The 10,873-nt window shown below is 37.3% G+C and overlaps 1 pseudogene; it reads right to left on the bottom strand.

The window, feature by feature from the left end:
* Positions 1 to 67: 67 nt before the first annotated feature.
* LOC124506018 (profilin-1-like) lies at positions 68 to 9,911 on the bottom strand (annotated as a pseudogene).
* Between the last annotated feature and the right edge of the window lie 962 nt (positions 9,912 to 10,873).

Genomic DNA, 10,873 nt, shown 5'->3' with positions numbered 1-10,873 from the left:
ATGTTCTGCATGGGAAGGAGACGGGTGGAAAACCAGTGGGGAGTAGTTGGGGAAAGGGACAGAGAGGTCAGCACTGGGAACATGGCAGGTGGGAGGCCACTTCATAACGTTTCTTGTTGATCACACCACAGGGGACACCTTCTTTGCCCATCGGCACGACTGGCGTCTTGGCAGTCGTGGTGATAGTGGCTCTGAAAGTGAGAGCTCCACCAGCCCTTCCGGTAGGAAGATCCGCGGTAAATTCCCCGTTCTGCAGCAGCGAGTCCTGGATAACAATATTTTTGGCCCCCAAGTGTCAGCTCATTCACGAAGAAAACTTGACCTGTCTTTTCCAACTAGGACACCAACCTCAGCTGGCATGATGCTGATCACGGTTTTCCCTGGGACTGCGGGCAGATAGAAGGCAAGTCCTTATAGCACACAACGGCCGCATCCTGGCAGGTGCCGGCTGCCCTGAGGTTGTGGGGGGAAGATGTTCCACCCGGTGGGGGCGCTGCTCCTGGGGCCCCGGGCTACAGGCAGCGGAGGCGGACCGCTTGGGGCACGCATCTCGGCTCTGCCAGCAGATGTAATTTTTTATGTCTATTTTCCCTTGAGTGAATTATAAGCTCCATGAGGGCAGGGTTTTCTCTGTATTATTTACTACTATGGTTCCAGGGTCTACAAAGGTATCGGCATGTAATAGACTCTCAACACTTTCCAAATAAAGGAACAAGCTTTTTCAGGACCATCTTAGAAAAGTGAGTATTTTTGTAAGATTTAAATAGTTCACTGATTCTGAATATTGTTAATCAAATTTTTAAATTTGGAAGATACAAAGCACAACTGGGGCTGTCTTTCATCACTTCTTTTGACCTTAGAATGTGCAGAAGCATAAAAAAAATATTAATAATGGTGATTATCATTAACACATTAAATGACTTAAACATAATTGCAGTGTTATGAATAGGTTTAAATAAGAATTAAATCATTTTTTCATGTTTTAAATATCTCTGTTAATAAAATCCTGGTAACTATGAAAAAAGTAAAATGCTCTCTTTCATTCTTTTTTTCTAATTTCTGTTTGTATAATTAAATGTCACTTTCCTATTTGCATGCTTAGTTTTATTTGGGTGTGAAATATAGTGACCCTGCTTCATTTGATTACATATTTCCTACTTAACCTATTTTAGAAAATCCATTCTAAATGACTTAAGAATATCTAATACAATGAATGTAATTAATATTTATTTGGTAAGTCAAAGAAATCTTTTTCGGGCACTTCTGAGAGAAAATCTCTACTCTTTTTTTTTTTTTATTAATGGTCTGTATTGGACAATTTGTTAAAAAACAGAAAGTGAATAGATACTTTTAGGAAGGTCAACAAGAACAGAAGACATGTATTAAGGCTACAGGGGATATAAAATATGTTTCTTTGAGTGAGACCTGGCAGTTTTAAATATTTGTATCCCCCAAACCCCAAACATTTATAGTCAAATGGATTATCTATGTGATGCTTGTAACTCTCTTCATTTTTCAAGTAGTTCACAATTTTAAACACTGTGATGAAATATTTCAAACACTAGCATTTTTAGAGCATAAAGTGTAGAAATACAAATTATTTGTTGTGTTGGCGACTTTTTAATTTTCAAGACTGCAAATTCTCTCAAAGTTGGGGATGCTGGAACCTTGAGGATACTGTCACTACTCAATATCAGCATATATTCCATGTGTGTTCAATAGAACTCCCTCTGCTTGTTTTTAATAAAACCTTTAGACACTCTCAAATGTCTACTTTGCATTTCATATGCTTCCTCAACATTAGCTCATTAATCTAGACTTTCTGACAAGTTATAGACAAGTGACTCTATTATTCTCAGTACAAAAATCCACAGTAAAAAATTAGCATTAAGTTGCTTGCTATTGAAAGTTATAGAAACTATGATGATGTTAAATAATATTATGGATAATAAAGTTAGGGATGTAGACCAGATGCCATTTTTCCCTTTCCCCATCCTATACTAATATCAAAATGATCAAGATTTTACTTTCATAGGAACACTTCCTTTTACATGTAGTAAAGAAATGGAAAACTTTGAAAAGATAACTGAGAAAGTAGTTAGGCATCCTTCTCTTCCTCTTCCCCATTCTCTCCCTCAAATCCTTTTTGCTTGTTTTTTTTTCATCAGCTTATTGACACATCTTTTTGAGAATCAGTATAATAGGATTAAGTTGATGAAGAGTTGATATTGACTATTCACTAAATATATGACCTCAAACAACTTAGTAATTTTTATTATTTTTAACTAATCTCTACACCCACAGTGGGGCTAGAACCTACAACCCCGAGATCACATGCTCCACTGACTGAGCTAGTCAGACGCCCTTACTTAATCTTTTGTGCTCCAGTTTATCATCTATAAAATGAGGACACTAGTTATCTCTTAATTAAATTCTAGTATAAATCAAATGGATTAACACATTCAAGTTTTCATAATCATGCCCAGCACATAGTGAGTGTTCAATAATTGCTAACCGGTATTTTGAAGCTAGAAATAGTGGTATTGGTAGTAATAGTAGTAATAATAAGCAGTAATAATAAGTACTAGTAGTAGAAGTGGTAGATGCCTACTATGTTTAAGAATTGTGCTAGTTACTCTATGTATAGTGGCAAATCAAGCAAACAAGACAATTCTTGTGTCAGTCTAGATATTTTCTGGTAACCTGTCTTCAGTTTCCTTAATTCTCTCTTCAGCTGTGTCCCTTTATCATATCCACTTAACTTGTTCTTAGCTTTCTATCTTGGATTTTCCAGTTACATGCTTTTAACTTTTTCTTCATAGATTGTTATTCTCTGCCAAAATTCTCCTTCTCATTGTCTGTTTTACTGAACATTTTAGTCACACTTGTTTTAATATTCCCACTTAATAACTCCAAACTGCTGGGCTAATTGTCATTAAGTACTGGAAAATTTTAATAAAATTTTATAAAGATTATTAGAAGTTCTATATCATGTTATCTTTCTCTAGAAGGGAAAAACTTCCAGTTTTTGAACTCCTCTAGGCCTGGCTTGTTTTATGAGGCCTTTCTACCTTTGCAGGTGTGATGCCCAATTTCTGTCTCTGCAGTCTAGTGGAACCACTAGAAAAGATTCATCTTTTCAGTCCCCTCTCCACATTTGGAATGTACAGATGCATCTAGAGGGAAAAAGGAGTTAAGTGCCATGTTCCTCTCTCTGTGTCTCCCTCCTACCTACCCTCTCAGATTTTGATTGTATGGAGAACCCTCAGACTCCTTAGAATAGTTGTTTAAGTTGTTAGTATTGGTCTGATACAATCTCACTCAACACATTCAGAAACATAAGTGATTTCTAAAAAAGTTGGTAAACTTCATATATTTTTAAATTTTATTTTTTTTTTAATTTACATCCAAATTAGTTAGCATATAGTGCAACAATGATTTCAGGAATATATTCCTTAATGCCCCTTACCTATTTAGCTCTTCCTTCCCTCCCATACCCCCTCCAGTAACCCTCTGTTTGTTCTCCATCTTTATGAGTCTCTTATGCTTTGTTCCCCTCCCTGTTTTTGTATTATTTTTGTTTCCCTTCCCTTATGTTTGAACATCTGTTTTGTCTCTTAAACTCCTAGTATTAGTGAATTCATATGATATTTGTCTTTCTCTGACTAATTTCACTGAGCATAATACCCTCTAGTTCCATCCACGTAGTTGCAAATGGCAAGAGTTCTGAGTAATACTCCACCGTATATATATACCCACACCTTCTTTACCCATTCATCCATCGATGGACATTTGGGCTCTTTCCATACTTTGGTTATTGCTGATAGTGCTGCTATAAACATTGGGGTGCATGTGTCCTATTGAAACAGCACACCTGTATCCTTTGGATAAATACCTAGTAATTCAATTGCTAGGTCATAGGGTAATTCTATTTTTAGTTTTTTTTTGAGGACCCTACATACTGTTTTCCAGAGTGGCTGCACCAGTTTACATTTCCAGGGAAGCTTCACATTTTTAAGAATGATAAAATTAAAATAGTAAAATTATTTCCACTAAAAGTGTCTGAGAATTCCATGTGTAAGAGTGAAACTTACATTTACACAAAAACTGCCTTTATTATCAAAGATGGAGTGTATGAATTCAAATGAGTAAAGTATTTGAGACAGCTTATGACCAAGCCTATAATTATCCTCTTGGGGGAAATCAACTTTTTCAGTCTTAATTTCTCTATGAACTACGATTATTTGATAAATGAGAAAAACACTGTGCTCCCCAGAAGGAGGGTGCAATATAAAACAAAGCATCTATCTAAAGGATTGCTATATTGGGTGATACGAAAACTTATTGTGATACAAATGTAAAATGATTCTATATTATTGGTCTGTGCCACCAATTGTGATATGTAAAATCTCTGTGCCCTCAGTATTCAATCACGTTTTTCAGATCTAATGACTTTCTGTGCAATTTTAATTATTTAGGAGTCCTAATTAACTCAGTTATCCCTCCATTTCATATCTGTTTTAATTATATTTCTTTTCTTCTTTCATGGTTTGGAAAGGTAGTGGTCTTGTTCACTCCTTTCATCCTTCTTTTGGTTCTAGGTTCTCAGATACTGGTGCCATAAAGCAGAATTTTTGGCAAAGTGTCATTGTCAATATCCTTTGTGTAGCAGGCATTCAAAAGCTACTTCTGTCAGTGGGTACATGCACTGCTAAAACGCACTACATGATTCTCTGACTGGAGACATCTAGCTCAATATGAACCTCTTCGCCAGCCTCTTACTTTGACTCTCATCATTTGATGCATATTCCACACTTCTTACTCTGTCAGCTCACATCAAATGGATCAAGTGGGTTGAGGCAACAGCAAGGCGTATCGATTACAGCTATATTCTGCAATTGCACTTCACCCATACAAAATTTCACCCTTGTCACCTCCTGTTGGGAGAGGAGTATGTGTGCAGGTTGTTCACTGACATCCCTTCTTTACATCTGGCCATCTCTGTCTAAATCTTTTTGCTGCTAAATAAGCACAGGAAACAGGTTAGCACGTCTGCATTAGTGAATGTTCAAATTAAAGACACCAGTTTCCCCTTTTTGCAAATACTTCCAATTCCTATCAGTGGCTCTTGGAAGCCTTCTCACTTTGGCTTTAGGGTAAGGCATCTCCCATGGGGATCAGGAAGGAAAACACACAGCTCTCCATTTGGCACAAGTCCCACAGTTGTCCTTTTTTTTCCTTCTCCCCTGTCATTTGCTTATTCAGGTGGCCAAAAAGGGTGTGGGAAAATTAAGTTGATATCTAAGTATACCAAAGCCTGTTCAATCATTTTTTAGTAAGTTCTTAAAAAGTTATGATCCCAATTCTTTGCAGCTTTCTTTAAAATACAGGTTGCAGGGCACCTGGGTGACTCAGTGGTTAAGTGTCCGACTCTTGATTTCGGCTCAGATCATGATCTCATGGTCATGAGATTGAGCCCTGCATCAGGCATAGAGCCTGCTTAAAATTCTCACTCTTCCCTCCCTCTGTACCTCCCCTGCTCACTCGCATGTGCTCTCTCCTTCTCTAAAACAAACAAATATAAAATAAAATAAAATAAAATAAAATAAAATAAAATACAGGTTGTATTTACATACTCCTCAGCTTCTCAATTTTGTGCTGCTCAATATTGGGCTGCCATCTTAGCCGTGGCATCAGCGAGAATGGGGGTGTGTAGATTATATAGAAATTTATAGGCTAGTCTATGTACTTTGACTGCCATTTAGAGTGAGACAGGAAGCCACCTGAGGTTGTGAGTAAAGATGCATCATGATTTGACTTCCTTTTAAAGGTTTTCCTTTTTAAATGGCTGCCATATTAGGAATAGACTACAGAGAAGCAAGAACAGAGCCAGAAGGGGCAGTAGGAGCTAATACAATAATCTTTACTCATCACTCTCATTTTGTCAAGGAGGAAAATGTGAGAAGCTCTGTAATAGGTCATGTCTCAGGTTCAGTTGGCCAAGATTGAGTTATCTGCTGACTCTTGAGATGCAAGCACATCTAGGAAAGGAAGTATCATTTTCAGTGAGTATTATAGGGGATAGGCTCCTCTGGCCAGAAAAATGGGAGGAATGGCTGTTGGTTGGGTAATCGATAATGTTTTTCATGGTGGACTAAGAGCATTAAAATGTTTTGAAGCTTTTAATGAGAATATTACATTGATAAAGTTTTATTTTATAATAGCCTTTCTAAATACCTAGAAAATAAACCAAAGAAGAGGAAGACTAGAAGCATGGAATCTAATTAGATGCTATTTCCATAATCAAGATAAGACATGGTAGTATATGATAGTGACCTGGGAATGATGGTGAGAAGCGAGGGTAATGGAGAGGAGGCATCAATGGTGTGCTCAGACTAGATAGTGCTGCCATTCTTTGAAATCTATACTTTTTGAAAAGGGGGATTGCGTTTAGGAAGAAAATTAGTTTATTTTTGGATATGCTGTGTTTAAGATGTGTTTGAAAAAATCTAAACAATTATGTACAGTAGACAGAGTCTGATAGGAAATATATCAAAGCTCAAACTATATATTTTAAGACTACACACACATGATTATGTTCAAAGTATAAACAAAACATTAATTCAGAAAAAAATGGGATTAGAGCAAGATGATGTTCTGAACATATACTTTTATTCTCTCCTGCTCTGCATACAATGAGATGAGAGAGTGAGAGAGAGAAAGAGAGAGATATATATAAATAGCAGATAGAAATTTAAAATAACATTTGAAGGAGAAATATTAACAATGGGCTTGAAATGTTTAGTCTCAGAATATAAAGAATATATACAATATAATCTTCAGAAGTGAGAAGAAACTACAATGTCAAAACACGTGAGAGAAAATATTGCTGCAGAATTAGAATTCCAGGAGTCAATCTGAGAATTTCTCCTTGAGAGGAGAAAGTATAAAATTATTGTCTCTAAAACTAGAAAAGGGAATTGCCAATGAAAACAAGTATTATTGACAGGCTCCTGTGATCATGCATGCCAAATTTGTAGTTATAAATTTAAAGGGAGGCAAATCAGTTTCAGTCCTTATTTCTGGAAGTTAGGTGAAGTTTTGCATGTAATCACAGTTGGGATTTTGCCAAGTGAGAAACCCAGAGGAATAGTGGGTTATGTGTCTTGATTATATTGAGCAAGAAATTATGGTGATGGATAAAGGAATATAAGTTGTGTACAAGAGTACATATCAGACCACAGATTGGGTATGCTGGTAAACACTTAAAAAAGTGATAAATTTGGGGTGCCTGGGTGGCGCAGTCGGTTAAGCGTCCGACTTCAGCCAGGTCACGATCTCGCGGTCTGTGAGTTCGAGCCCCGCGTCAGGCTCTGGGCTGATGGCTCAGAGCCTGGAGCCTGTTTCCGATTCTGTGTCTCCCTCTCTCTCTGCCCCTCCCCCGTTCATGCTCTGTCTCTCTCTGTCCCAAAAATAAATAAACGTTGAAAAAAAAATTAAAAAAAAAAGTGATAAATTTAATGGATTGTACGATTCAGGGAAAGAAAAGAATTGTTGAAATGTATGCAAAGTCAGTGAGTTGAAATGTTAGAAGATTAGGGGCTCCTGGGTGGCTTAGTTGGTTAAGTGTTGGACTTTGGCTCAGGTCATAATCTCGCGGTTTGTGAGTTCCAGACCCACGTCAGGCTCTGTGCTGACAGCTAGCTCAGATCCCGGAGCCTGTCTTTGGATTCTGTGTCTCCTTCTCTCTCTGTCCCTCCCCTGCTCTCCCTCACTGTCTCTCAAAAAAAAAATAAAACATAAAAAAATTTTTTTAAATGTTAGAAGGTTGTAGTAAGAGAGGATATTTTATTTATTAAAAAAATTTTTAATGTTTATTCATTTTTGAGAGACCAGAGAGACAGAGCATGAATGGGGGAAGGGCAGAGAGAGAGGGAGACACAGAACCCAAAGCAGGATCCAGGCTCTGAGCTGTCAGCACGGAGCCCAATGTGGGCTCGAACTCCCAAACCGTGAGATCATGACCTCAGCCGAAGCCGGATGCTTAACCTACTGAGCCACCCAGGGATCCCAAGAGAGGATACTTTAAATCAAGATTTGAGATGTCATATATTTATTGGAAGTAAAAAAAAATCTAGAAATTACTATGAGATGAAGTGGATAGACAGGCAAGAGGAAAAATTTATATCAAATAAATTTTAAATAAAGATGACAAGATCTGAAAGCCCCAGTGACATGAACCTTCAATCTACTAAATGCTGAAGACCATATATTAAGCAACAATTACAGGCAAAGAGGAGAATGACTCAGGTGTTAATACTTAAGTGAATAATTTCTATTGACTACAAAATTTCGAAATGTTATGTAGCATAGTCAGATAACGTGAATTTCAAAATAGTTGGGATTTAAGGGAGTGTTATGAATTACATGACTGTGTGTCCCCTTCAATTCTTCTGTTGAAGCCCTAACTCCAAGTGTGAAGGTATGTGGAGGCTGGGTCTTTAGAAGTTAATTAGGGTTAGATGAGGTCATGTGCAGGGTACCCTCATGATGAGTTTAGTGCCCTATAAGAAGAGACATGAGAGTTCTCTCTCTCCTGTGCACAAAAAACAAAAACAAAAACAAAAAACGTAGTGTGAGCACACAGTGAGATAGCAGCTACCTGAAATCAAAGAAGAGAGCCCTCACCAGGAAATGGCACCTTCATCTTTGACTTCCAAGCCTTAAGAACTGTGAGAAATACATGTCAGTTGTTTAAGTCACCTAGTCTGTGATGCTAAGCCATAGCAGCCCAAGCTTATTAAGACAGGGAGTGATGAGAAATCATTCGGAGCCAGGAATGAGAGCAAGTAGAATACTCCTCCACCTTCAGCCCCAGCCCCATGGAAAGTATGTAGTGTGAGAGAAAGAAGTAGTCACCCTTAAGAGAGCTTCGGGGCTTTGTCACTCCAATTCACAGAGAGGTGTTGTGGGAAAGAATGTTTGGAGTGGAGGCTTACAGTGTAGAAGATCTGTTTTAGACCACATGTATTAGAGGGCATGGGAGAAGGGCTCTAGGAGTTGGGGAAGTCTGAGATTAGGAGATGTGCACAGGGGACAGAAATCCAGCTGACAGCTTAGAGAGTTGGGTCAGAACTGAGGTAAAGAAGTGTGACAAGAATATCTTCATTGTCTTTTAATTAAGCATGGATAATTGATTCTAATGACAACCTCCTGCAGACTGGCTTCAGTGGTGAGTCTTCTGGGGTTACAGGTGGCTCAAGCGCTGGTCATCTTGGAGGACATGCAGTTCTGTCAGCATCCCTCACACGCCACCGAGTGTGACGGCAGAGTTGGGAAATGGGTGGTTGCACCACAGCACGAGACCTCACGGGTGTCACATCACCCCTAGAACATCTGGAACTTTGTAGGCTGTCTCTAAATGTATATTCGGGCTGATACTTTCACAGTAGCATTCTGTATGTTTAGTGCTAAATGACTGTCTTAAATATGTGTCCGGCTTTGGGGTTTTTTCCTAACGTGCCTATTAGTAAAGTGGTATTTGCTTTTGATAAAATTTTATATAAACCTAATTTTTCTCACAGCAGTTGTTTGAAACTCCTTTCAAATTTAAAATTATATATATATATATATATATTTTTGGGGGTGCTATGTATAAATACTTCATGAGGACATTTGTATAAACATTTTGGTGACAAAAATGAACACAAATAGTTGTACTAAAGTTGTTGTTTCATAAAAATCATGTGAAATATATGTAATACATAAAATAAGATGAATTTGTGACATGTAATAATAAGAAAAGCTAACATTTATTGAGCTCAAGGTATAAGCTAGATGCAATCCTCAGACTCTTACCTGTGTTATCTGATGTCCATAATGACACTATAAAGTACCTTTATCAACTGCATCTTTACATGAGGACATTGAGGCACAAAGAGATTAGAGAATTTACACAAGAACACTCAAACATTATGGGGAGAAGTCAAGATTTAAACCTTGACCCCAGACCGAATGCTGAAACATACACATATATGCACACTTATATTCCCGTATACTTATATCATATATACGTGCATATATATTTATATATCACATATATAAATAAATTATATATTTACATATCATATATAAAAATAAATTATATATTTATCTGCTGCATATATAAATTAAGTAGGTCCCATGCCATTTGAAAGAATTGAAGCACAAGGACAGTTCAGGAAAGAAGGCGATTACTTCCGAAAGAAAGGACGAGAAACAAGAGGAATTAACAAGCTAGAGCTGAGGTGAACTATGAATATAGAGTATGAAGATTTCAAGTAGAAGTGCCAACACGCACACACACAGAAAGTGCATATTTACAGAATGGCAAGTAGCTTCACTTTATTGAAGAGCTTGTGTGTATGCAAAACAGGTTAACAGTCAATAGGAATGGAATGATAAATTGGGACAGCATTACTGAAGATTTGCATTATATGCTCTTTTCCTGGCCTAACGTATAGTGGAGAAATGGAGATATCTGACCAGAGAAGTTTTGTTTTGATAATGGCCGTATTTTGGAAAGACTAATCTGGAAGAGGTTAATGATATCAATCAGCACAAGAATTGCTCAGTTCTAAAATCACCACAGGCATTTCTATAATAAATAATGAAAAGAGGAGGAAGGATCTTTTCATACTTTGCTATAACTTAAAAAGTAACTTCTGTAGCTTTAATTTTACAGCTATATGACCTTAGTTGGAAATTATTAACCTAACATTTCAAACCCTTAAAACTTCTGGCAAGAAGTTAAAGACAAAAATTAAACCTGAACTAACATTAAATTTTAAAGTACTAAATAAATAAAATATTCTTAGAATGAATTCCTCAGTTC

The sequence above is a fragment of the Lynx rufus genome, unplaced genomic scaffold (genome assembly GCF_022079265.1).
Source record: "Lynx rufus isolate CCGP_SWC_20201006 ecotype Redwood Valley unplaced genomic scaffold, mLynRuf1.p SCAF_9, whole genome shotgun sequence".
NCBI lineage: Eukaryota > Metazoa > Chordata > Mammalia > Carnivora > Felidae > Lynx > Lynx rufus.
Note: the sequence above shows the minus strand (reverse complement) of the source record. Positions and strands in the feature narration are given on the sequence as shown.